We start from the raw sequence: 11,010 nt of genomic DNA, 5'->3' as shown, positions 1-11,010 counted from the left end.
AGTATGTTTGTTCATGCAGCGTTGCACTTAATCAGGGGCTGTGAAATTCCTATCAAGTGAGGAGTTTTATTAAGGCACTGGATCTTTTTTAGTTTTAATATATTTTTAAATGGTTTGATTGTCAGTTATTCCACAGTAAAGCTATGTGGGGAAGGAGGCCTGGCTGCTATGTAACACAGGAGTGCTGTCCCTTACTCCTCCCCAGGGAATCAGGGATGTTGGGCAGAAGGGCTCTGTTGGAAAGCCTTCTGGAAAAGCCACCCACACGTTGCCTGCTAAGAGTGTGCAGAGCTGATGTCACAATGTTCTTTATGCTGTTCCACCAAGTTCTCACTAGTTTCACACGCACCTTGGTCCTCTCCCTGTCCAGGTTTGCTTTACTCCAGATGAAGTTGTGCAAATATGGAGACAAGGTCAGTGCCAAATGCTACTAATGGTCAAGAACCATGTAAGGACTCTTCATCCTTTGCTGCTGGAGCAGACATAGGTCCCTCCAGTCTCCCTCATCTCTGTTGCTTGATACTTTCTATGTATTAACTTGGGCAAGCAAGGGATTCCAGCTTGCTTGCCCAAGCCACCTTGGGGCTAACCAGCCATTCAGATACTGTTCCAGATTTGATGCAATTTAAACTTTTCAGCTTCTGTGCTTGTCCATCCTTTGAAGTGGCAACTGTGGGGCAAAATCCCTTTGATTCAGCCTTGTTATTGTCAGCACAGTCTCCTTCCTTCAGCCCTGCTCCTCTGCTGTGAGAGAGGGAGAGAAAGCGGTCCTGCAGCTGACTGGCAGGCCAGATCCGGATTACAATGTGCTATGGACTTTGCAGGCCAGATTAGAGTACTTGGAAGGATCAGTGTGGCTGATGGGCTGTTTTTGACGTTCTTGTCATAGAAAAGTATGTCCATAAGTCCATAAGAAGGACTAATGTGAGCTTATATTTTACAAGTGGTGTTGTAACTGCTTTGTTAGGAAAAGTAGAATTTGAAATAGGTATGCTATTTGTCTGTTTTTCTATTGCTGTTGCAGCAAATATCTGTTATGTCTCCTGCACATATCCATTCCCCAGTACCACCTTTCAATCACTCTCATGTTCTCTGCTCCACTTTTTAAAGCAACTTGACAAGACAAATCCTTCAAATCATGCTTATATTATAAACACTACCAATGAGTCAGAAAGGAAAGCTAATGGGAAAATTTTAATTTAAAGAAAACTGGTTCCTAACAAATGCATTTCATTTTATAGATGAATGATGGCGGGTAAAGAAGTGTCTGCACAATATAGTTCTCACCTTTAAAATACTTTCTGCACAGAGATCTCAGTGTAACTTGCAAACAGAGTGTCATCCTACAGCCAAATAAAAACAAAGGGCAAACCTTAAGCAACTTCCAAAGGATGTGCAGAAACTGGTGGAAGAGCTGAGGCTGGATGTCAGATGTTTATCTTAGGCATCTTCAGCACCACTGGTGAATCAGTCTGGGTTGAAGAACTTTCCTGCTTGTGTTCCTTTAAGTGAGGAACTTGATGGAAGATACAGAGGGAAAAAGTAGTGGACTTCAGTCCTTTGGCTAAGAAAATAGGGATAAGTCCCACCCCTGCCAACAGCAGGCACCGGATGATTTGGTTTTTTGCTTCAGTCATTATTTAAATGACTGAATTAAATTGCTGCAATTAAAAAAAAAAAAAAACAACAACAACAAAACAAACATTCCTGTTTGGGGAGAACATGGACATTTAAATTTAGCATTAAAGGTCACTTCTCAGTATTTCTGAGACCAGCTGTTTATTTCCCTCTTCAACCTTCCACATTTACACTTCTTGCTGTATGCTTTGTTGGCACTAAAATTTTACATGCGTTTCAAAACTGATTAGAAAAAAATCATATTTCACCAGTTCCCTCTTAATTGCTATTCCTTTAAAGACATAAACCTCCTTGAACCAAAGTTTAGTTGCAGGCAGCTGGGCTCTGTGGGCATTATCTAGGGTTTGTACGATCACATTTTCTCTGTTGTACTTTTCTCTGGGCAGTCTGTGTTGGTCACTGGTACTGGACACCACCAGTTTCTGTTGCAAACCTTCCAAATAACATATGAATCAACTAATAAAAAGTAAAGGGAAAAAACCCTCAAATATTCAAGAAACTGCTAGTCGTCTTCCCCAAACTCTTATACCCTTCCCTTGCTCTGTTTGAAGGGATTTCCCATTCTTCAAGGCTGTTCCTAAGTAGGACAAGACAGTTTCCTCTGTAAAGTTTCTCTAGGTCTAAGAAAACTTTTGCATCTCAAATGTGATATAATTCAGGAGTTGTCACAACTGTACCCCTTTGAGCTTGTGCTGGGAATGAATGGAAAAATGTGAGTTAAGGCAAAAACAGTTCAACAGGCTCTAATTAGAGTGAATAGTTTAGAAGCTTGTGAGTAAATGACTGCTGAGCACTTGCCGAACTGTCAGGGAATTGAGTTGAAGAAACTTTGAGGATTTGAAATAGCTATAAGACATTGTTTATTTGTGTATTCAGTTTTATATTAGAAATCATATTCTAAATAGAATTAAAAAAAAAAAAAAAAGCAGATAATCTTGAGTGAGATCACAAGGTGTGTGTGGGACAACCAGAGGATCTGGCCCAGCCAGCATGGGTTCATGAAAGGCGGGTCCTGCCTGATCAACCTCATCTCCTTCTGCAATCGAGCAACACAGCTGGTGGATGAGGGAAAGGCTGTGCCTGGAGCATGAGTGGAGAAGGGCAGTGGAGCTGTGACAGGTCTGGAGCACAGATCTTATGGGGAGCTGCTGAGGGAACTGGGATGGTTTGGTTTGGAGAAGAGCAGGCTCAGGGGAGACCTTATCATTCTCTACAACTCCTTGAAAGGAGGTTGTAGTGAGGTGGGGGTCAGCATCTTCTCCCACATAACAGTGATAGGATGAGTGTTGACGAGCTCAAGTTGCTCCAGGGGAGGATCAGTTTGGATATTAAGAAAAACGTATCAGAAAAAGTGGTGAGGTAATGGAACGGGCTTTGCAGGGAAGTGGTGGCATCGCCATAACTGAAGGTGTTCAAGAAACGTGGAGATGTGTCACTGAAGAACGTGGTTAGTGGGTATGGTGGTGATGGGTTGATGCTTGGACTGGATGGTTTTAGAGATCTTTTCCAATCTTAGTGTTTCTATGAAATTCCAGATGAGAGGGAACATGTGGGGTGTGTGTGTATATGTGTATATATATCTGATACAGCCTCAGTTAGAGTCAGTACTAAGTCTCTGATTTCAGTGTAGTTCAGATTTCGTTGCAGCTGTAGTGTCAAGTCATTTTCTGTTTGCAGACTTTGCTTATTTAAACAAAATAATTTATTTACAAGGAGAAGATTTGGCTTTGAAAAACTAAGATGGAGTAGTGCATAGAAGAATGTTCACTGAAGCGTGGCATTGCTGACAGGTTCAGAATTTGTTTTCCAAGTTCGTATTTGATAGAGCTGGGTATGAAACTGCTCAAAGAGCCAGAAGCTGGAAGAAGAATCATAGCCCTTCAGCAGGGACACAGCAGTCCGATCATTTTCTTCTCAACAACCTACTTTGATATGTTTGTCACTGCAGACTTTAGTCTTTGCATTTTGGTATGCTTTCATTAATTAGCAGCTGTGGACATGTATAGATTTTTTTTTTCTTACAACTGAACACTGAATCTTGTCAAGCTCATCTGTTTGTACCAAAAATAGCTTTTATCATTACAGAATACAATTCAAACTAAATGTGCATGATATGAATATCTTTCTTGGTATGCTAATCTTAGCTAGCATTTCCTTGAGCAAAGTGATTGGGACACCACTTTACTGTGCAGGTTTAATGGTCTAAAGGAGTAAGTTAGGAAAAATACAATTTCTGTAGATCAGATTAAATGCCTAAAATATCTATTTAAGAAACTTTATAAAGATTTTTAAACTGGAGTCCTAGTGATTTGCATTTTCAGAGTGTAGTACAGGCATCACAGCAATTTGGTGAAAGGTAGTGTCAGGTAGACCTTCTACTTACATGCAGTTGGCTTGCTTATGCCCATGTAAATATGAAAGACCAAATGTTTGCTGTCTTGATTGATAGAGTAACATCAGGAGTTACAGACAACTCAGTGTGCACTAAACATCTATTTGCTGTGAAATCAAGGCCATAATACTGTCTAGGCCAAGCTTGAATGGGAAAAAGGAAAATCCATGATGTATGATTTTCCTGAAATACAATTCTGGTAGGGGTTAGTGACCTTTAGGTTGGTGCCTCAGGACACATCTAAAATGTGTGCAGCTACTTGGCAGCTGTAATACTTACTGAGGGCTATTTTATAGCTTATCTATATCCCCCTTAGTAAACAAGGAGATTAACAAAGCATGATGTTGAACTCGAGATCAAAAAGGAGCAGAGTGTTTTGTAACTCCTCTGAGCTTTTCAGAGCATAAATTTTGTGGCCACTGGAACTCCATATACAAGTGAGGAAACTTCACCAGCAGTTAAAAATCTTGTATGTTGTTATAAATTTATAATTACTGAAAGCATCTGTTTCTGGTGGCATTGTTTATATGGCAGCCTGCATGGAAGAGTATGGAGTAAAAACCCAAATGTTGTGTTTATTGTCTGTGAGGTGTTTCTGAAGAACAACACTTTGAGTTCAGCCATTCAAACATTCAGCAGATCCCCCAGATTCCCCACTCAGAACACATGTGGTGTCCTGTTGAACACTTTGATGCACGTGCCTGTCCCTGGAACTCCTCCACTAAAGCTGGGCAGAGGGTGAGCTGAAAGCAGACCATTACTACAAATGCGTTCACACAAAATCCCACTGGATTGTAGGATCAATTTACCATTCCATCAGTTTTAGTTTGGATTGTATTAACCATAAACAAATGACTCCTTTAATTTTTTTAAGCTTATCTAACTCATTCTAGTGTAACATGAATTAGGATTATACATATAATACTATCAAGAGGAATTAGGAGAGTCGATGCATAAATGTTCTGTACTTCCATTTGTCTCAGTGACTCCATCCCCTATAAGTGTTAGAATAAATGTTGTAGAGAAGGGAGTTACGAATGCTTTTTGTGGAGTGAGGGGCATTCAAGGGTCACCCAAAATAAAATCTGAATGCCTCAGAAGTACTTTTTCTTGTACTGTACATTTTGCTAATGAAGTTAGTTCACTTGCTACTGAGGAACATTCTTATTCTCTTCACACTATTGAGCACCTTGTGTAGCTCAAATGCCATCAGACAGCAAGACAATGAAATTACTGGAGATGGCATAGCACTACTGACAGGCTCCCATGCGAGCTTGCCCATGTTGTCCTCCAAAGAGCACTAGCTCCTGTAATATGTTAAATGATAAGGAATGAAGGGAAGATGCTGTATTATGTTTCTTGCTGCAAAGAGTTCGCATAGTCACATGCTCACAAAATCTTTCAAGTTAATGCAATAACCAGCGGGTTTGAAGCTACATAAAGATTTCTGTGCTCTGCAGGCTCCTGCATTGGTCTTGCACACTGATAAGTCCCAGTGATGTCCTCCAGGAAATCGTGGGGTGTGTTTGAGAGCACTGATGCTATCTGGTTTTGTGCTTCCTTCAATAAAAGCTGACAGTTGATAACTGGCATCTGATAGATGCTGATAGGTAGGTGGGGCATTTGGTCTGGGTGGGTTTCAGTGCTTTGAGGGCTGTGTGGAATAGTGGATTTTAGACAGCTGTCAGCAGGATAAAACAAGGATCATTTGCTGCAGGGAGAGGAGTGATGGACATGGACAACTCTGAGGCACTGTGTGTGAGGAGCATGTCACAGACACCAAGGTTCATAGGCAGTGGAGAAAGTAGGAGCAGGAAGGACTGAAAGAACTGTTGAAGAGCTCAAGTTTAATGTGTGAGGGCTGAATGTGTGCAGCTGTGGCCTTCTATGGTGCTGCACAGATTAGTTGGGTGTACGTGGCTAGGCTGTGAAAGGAGAGGATGTGTGTAGAAGTGAGAAGGGAGCTGTGAGCAGTGGAAGCACGTGCTGGCTGCATGGAGCTGAGTGCCTGGCGGGGGTGATATGGACCAGATACCCAGCAGAGTTGTGTCAGGTGATGAAGAAACGGAAGGGGATTTAGCAAGGAGACTGTAGAAACAGGTGGCAGAGTAAGAGTGGAAGGATGTGGAACTCCAGAATCAAGTCAGCAGGTTTTAAAACAATTCAGAGGGGCACAGAGTTGAAAGAGCAAAGGAAACAAATAATTCTCACCCCTTTAGATGTGGAGGAGGATACAGTGAGACACACAGTAGGTAGACCTCTCCATGGAATGACATCACTTCTACAATCTTCTTAAGACGATCTTCTTTGTATGTTGTCCTTCTCCAGGGTACCTGCTGCCTTGTTCCCAGCAGGAAGCTGGAGTTTATAATTGGGTATTTAATTTGAGTGCTTTAACTGAGAACAGAAGCACCTACGCACTTCTGAGAAAGTGATGTTTTACTTTATCCTTTGGTTCTTAGAAGATACTGCGTATATTATCCTGTTGTCTCAGCAAATTGAGCTTTGGAAGGCCTCAAAGAGATAACTAAATGCTGTCAAATCTCACAGTCTGAGTTTTTCCTGACTCTGGGATTACTTTGCAGCCAGGTATCCTCATGTCCACACTGCAGGATTTTACTGGCAAGCTGGTGTTGTACCACTGCTGCAGTATTACTAGTTTGTCTTCTGCTGTTATGCACGCTATGTATATTTAAAAGATGACATTAGACAAAAGTTCTCTGGAATAAGATTTTGTTAGGTAGTAAGTCTGTTTGATTTTCTGTTATCATTTCCACCTGTGCATTGACATTAAGCTGTATGAGTTTATTGCCTTGCAACTCCCCAAGATGTGCTTAATTATTTACTTTGAATAGGCATTCTCTCATATTCCTCTTGTCATTTTCTTGTTTTATTTTCACATCACCCTGTGGTGGAAGAGTGTTAGTTTAGTTCCCTTAGAATATCATCCTGTAGCCCCTTCTCAAAAGTTCCTTCGTGCTCATGTCCCATGGATGCTACTTTCAAGACACAGAATATAATATGCCTGGAAGAAATCAAATATCAACTCTTGTGAGTACATCTATACTACTCGGGGTTAACTAAGCAAATAAATGGCATAGATGATTTTCTGCCACCTTGTACAGTTTGTTTCCTTTCCTTGTACTCTTTTAATTGCATACTACATGTTCCTGCTTCTGAAGCATAATAAAATCAAGTCCTCCCGTGTTAGCTTCATTAGAAGTAACTCCACAGGACTGTGAATTCAGATTGCTAGCAGATAGAGAAAAGAAGTGAAAAACAGAAGTCACAAGTGTTGTTTTTTTTTCTTAGCGTTGAACTTCTGTTGGTCTGAATCACTTTCAACAGATCTTATGTACAGCACGTTGCCTTTGAGGGCAGTTGTGCTGGCCACACTCTTTGTAGAAAGTCACTGCTGGTGCTTTGTGGAGGAAGGAAGGTGAATTACTTTCCATACTGATGCTTTTCCACTGTCTGTAATGAAGACAGGATTTTTCAATTGCTGCCCTTTCTGTAATTGTAAAAGACAGGTCAGGTATGAGGTTCTTTTCCATAGAAAGTGAAAATAACCTCTGGTTTTTGTAATGCAGATGGTGTCTCATGGTTCCTTCTGAGCTTGACTCTTGCTCTTGGATGGGTGTAAATTGGGGCATGAGCTACAAGGAGTCATAGCTTTTCCTCTTATTTTCTTTATGATAGACAAAATAATCTTGCCTAACCAGACTGATGCTAAGGGCTGTCTGATGAGCATATTCCTTGTACAGAATAGCCTGAATCTACTACTAGTGGTTCCGTTTTGAACTTGTCTGTTCTACAGTAGCTGCTTCAAATGATCCATGTCACAGAATCATAGCATGGATGATCTTTAAGGTCCCTTTCTCCATTCCATGGGCAGGGTTGCCTCCCATGAAGTCATGCTACCCAGGGCCCCAGCCAACCTGCTTTAGAATTGTTCAAAACCAGGGTTAGATAATGTATTTTCCTCGACCACTGATTTCCTCAGTGAAAATTCAGTTTGGATAACAGGGATAGCCTTCCTTCAAGTGAAAATACAAACATATGGTGTATATTACTGTGGAAAAGAATAACAGGTCATTCACTGGAAAGAAGACTGGAAAAATGGCAATTGGGAATGTCTGTGTGCAGCTGCTTTTGGTTTGGGAAGGCCCTAGTCAAGAATGGAGGCACCTCCAAAACACATCATTCTGTATTCTGTACTTCACTTTTTTAGTCTATCAAAACCCATTAGTCCTACTGAAAGCTCCTAAAATATAAGCCTGACAGTTTCCTGTGAGCTGCGTGTCATGCAGGTCTCCAGAGGGGTGGAAAATGTCTCTGAAAACCTTACATTGATAGATGGATTGATAGCCAACACACTAACATAGTGTGAAAGCCTGAAAACGTCAGCCATCAAGTGAGATCCAGGTGACTGGTGAGAAATTGTAACTGCAACCCTGCCTTGAACATGCAGGAGCACGATGAAGACATGTGGAAACATTTAAAGAAACCTGAAGCAGAGGAGCAGTGAAGAGTAGGAAAAAAGATTTCTATACTCTGATGTGGTTTTTTTATTACCTGAGAATTTAAATCTTGTGTGCTTTTGTAAACTCAATAGCATTTATGGAATGGATCAATTGATTTTTTTCTAGTGCCTGTATTTATTTTAGATTTGGATTTTGATCATATTATGTGTAAAGGATTATCCTGGATGAAATGACACTGGAGAGAAGAGGAGTGTGAAGGAAATTACGTTTTGGTTTTATGTGTTAAATATGCTAGCATGAAATGGTTTGATAGGTCCTAGCTTTTGTTAGTTTAGGTATTCAGCCCTAATGAAAAATTTGATGATATAAAAGACCGTGAGCAGTTCTTAAGAAAACACATAGGCTGTAAAAGCACAAAAACTGTCAGTGGGTCAAATTAGAAAACAAATAATTTATAGGGAACAAAAATACTATGGATACCCTGCTGCTGTTCACTGATTATGGATAACTCAATCTGTGATTCTATGCACATTGGAACAGGTTGCCCAAGGAGGTTGTAGATGCCATGATGCATTCAAGGCCAGGCTGGATGTGGCTCTGGGCAGCCTGGTCTGCTGGTTGGCGAACCTGCAGATAGCTTGAAACTGGATGATTTTCCAGGTCGTTTTCAGCCCAGGCTATTCTATGATTCTATGAAAAACAGACAAACTTAATGAGGCTAGGCTGAAGTCAAATGTGGAGGGTTTAAGTTATGCAGGAGAACTATCTTTTTTTGATGCCAAGTGAAATATTTAGTAGGCAAATCCAAAACAATGCATATTGGGAAGAAAGAGTTTTAAAATGTTTTTGCATAGGGAAATGTTCAAAATTATTGCAGACCTTAATGAAATCCATCATACTATTGTGGATCACTTGAATATGATGTTTCTTGAATAAACAACAGAAGTAAGGCAACAAAAATCTAAAACAGGAAATCAAGAGAGGAGGCTGTGTTAGACACGGAAGGGAGGAGGGATTGAAAATTGCTAATTAAGGCTGCAAATGAGCAACTCTGTATGTTTATTCAAAACACTCATCTGTGATGTCGACAGAAACATATAACCAAGAAAGAAAATGCATATTAATTCTCATTCAAATTCAATTTCTGCCTAAGAAACAGAGAAAGTCACAGCCACTAACTCGTACTACCATGGGATTTTGAGAAGGATTGGCTATTATTGCAAAAGCTGCAATTGTTTGGTGCGCTAATTGGATGTATACATAAGGAGATGGTGGGTTGGAGTTATCTTCACTTAAATCAGCCAAATCTGTGTTCAAATCTTTTTTTTTTTTTGCTATTTAAATTAATATCTGTCTCAGTGGTGTTCATTCAAATGGTTTTTATTCCTGTTGTTGGTTTGTGTATGTTTTTGCTTTTTTCTCCTTCCATGCTATGCTCACTGTCCAGAACAGAGATGGTTTCTTTGCAGTGCTCTTTGCTGACTATGACTGAAATACACTTCTGAGCTGTGCATGAATTCCTGATTTCTTTGGGAATGGAAAATCAGATGCTTCTGTTAATGTTTTTAGATTTGAAAGGAAAGTGTGCTTGACAGTGATTACAGGCTGTAGGCCAGTTTGGGACTGAATGAGATGCTCTTCCTTTTGGCTGTTCAGTACTGTTATTGGGGCCTCCAGTAAAGAGATTCTGCATGTGTTCAGATGTTTGTCTTCTACTTGATAACTTCCGAATTTCTCTTTGTTTAAATACATATTTTTCTACTATTCACTATCCTTTCTTTTTTTTCCTTCTGAGTTGGAACAGTAATTTAAAAAGTCTTCTGTTGCTGGGAGCTGAACCAGATGCTGCCTGCTATATTGGCTCAGTGTGTGGTCTGAGTAGCATTCTGCTGCATTTGCCTTAAGAATAGGTAAAAGCAAATGACGTGAGTATAAAAAGATGAGGCTTTAGTAAGGTCAGCCTTTCTTCTGCTTGGCAGTTCTGCTCCCTCAGATTTTCAGGGAAATCATGATTTTCCTGAAGCTCTACCCCACTGTTATCTGATTGTTTGTGCTATACTTAAGTACTTCTCTATTGTGCTATGAACTTGAGTTCTAAAGATTATCAGAAGGTCAGAGGATAGAGCTCTTTGGCTGCAGATTTTGCCAGCATTCCAAGGAGCATAGTTAGAGACCTAGCAAATTTGTTTAATAGCCCTTAAAATAATCTCTGCTTTGGCAGCTTCCTCTGGAAATAGGTCCTTCCTAGCTGTCTTTAAATATTTCTGGGGTCAGACTGTGGTAAATATTCAGTAGCATATGTCTTATGTCAGAGCCACAGATACACTGTGATTCAACACGAACCCAGTGAACCCCAGTCAATGTAATCAGCACAAGCTGCACATTGCAATTTCATAACAGCCTATGCGTGCTAAAGGGGCTGCAGCACCTCCATGCAAAGCAGGTGGCACACCCAACGTTCAGCCCTGCTCACTTGTCCCAAACAATCAGCTTATC

At 40.5% G+C, this 11,010-nt stretch overlaps 1 long non-coding RNA gene across 4 annotated transcripts in view; it reads left to right on the top strand.

Annotated features, from left to right (window-relative positions):
* The first annotated feature begins 329 nt into the window (after positions 1–329).
* LOC116237388 (uncharacterized) overlaps positions 330–11,010 on the top strand; it is a 52,374-nt gene continuing 41,693 nt past the window's right edge. For all 4 annotated transcript variants that reach the window (XR_016471614.1, XR_016471612.1, XR_016471611.1 and 1 more), the window contains exon 1: positions 330–413. This is a non-coding gene — a long non-coding RNA (uncharacterized LOC116237388). The remainder of the gene's footprint in view (positions 414–11,010) is intronic.

The sequence above is a fragment of the Phasianus colchicus genome, chromosome 16 (genome assembly GCF_987193195.1).
Source record: "Phasianus colchicus chromosome 16, bPhaCol1.hap1.1, whole genome shotgun sequence".
NCBI lineage: Eukaryota > Metazoa > Chordata > Aves > Galliformes > Phasianidae > Phasianus > Phasianus colchicus.
The sequence above is the reverse complement of the archived record's forward strand: the minus strand, read 5'-3'. Positions and strand labels throughout refer to the sequence as shown.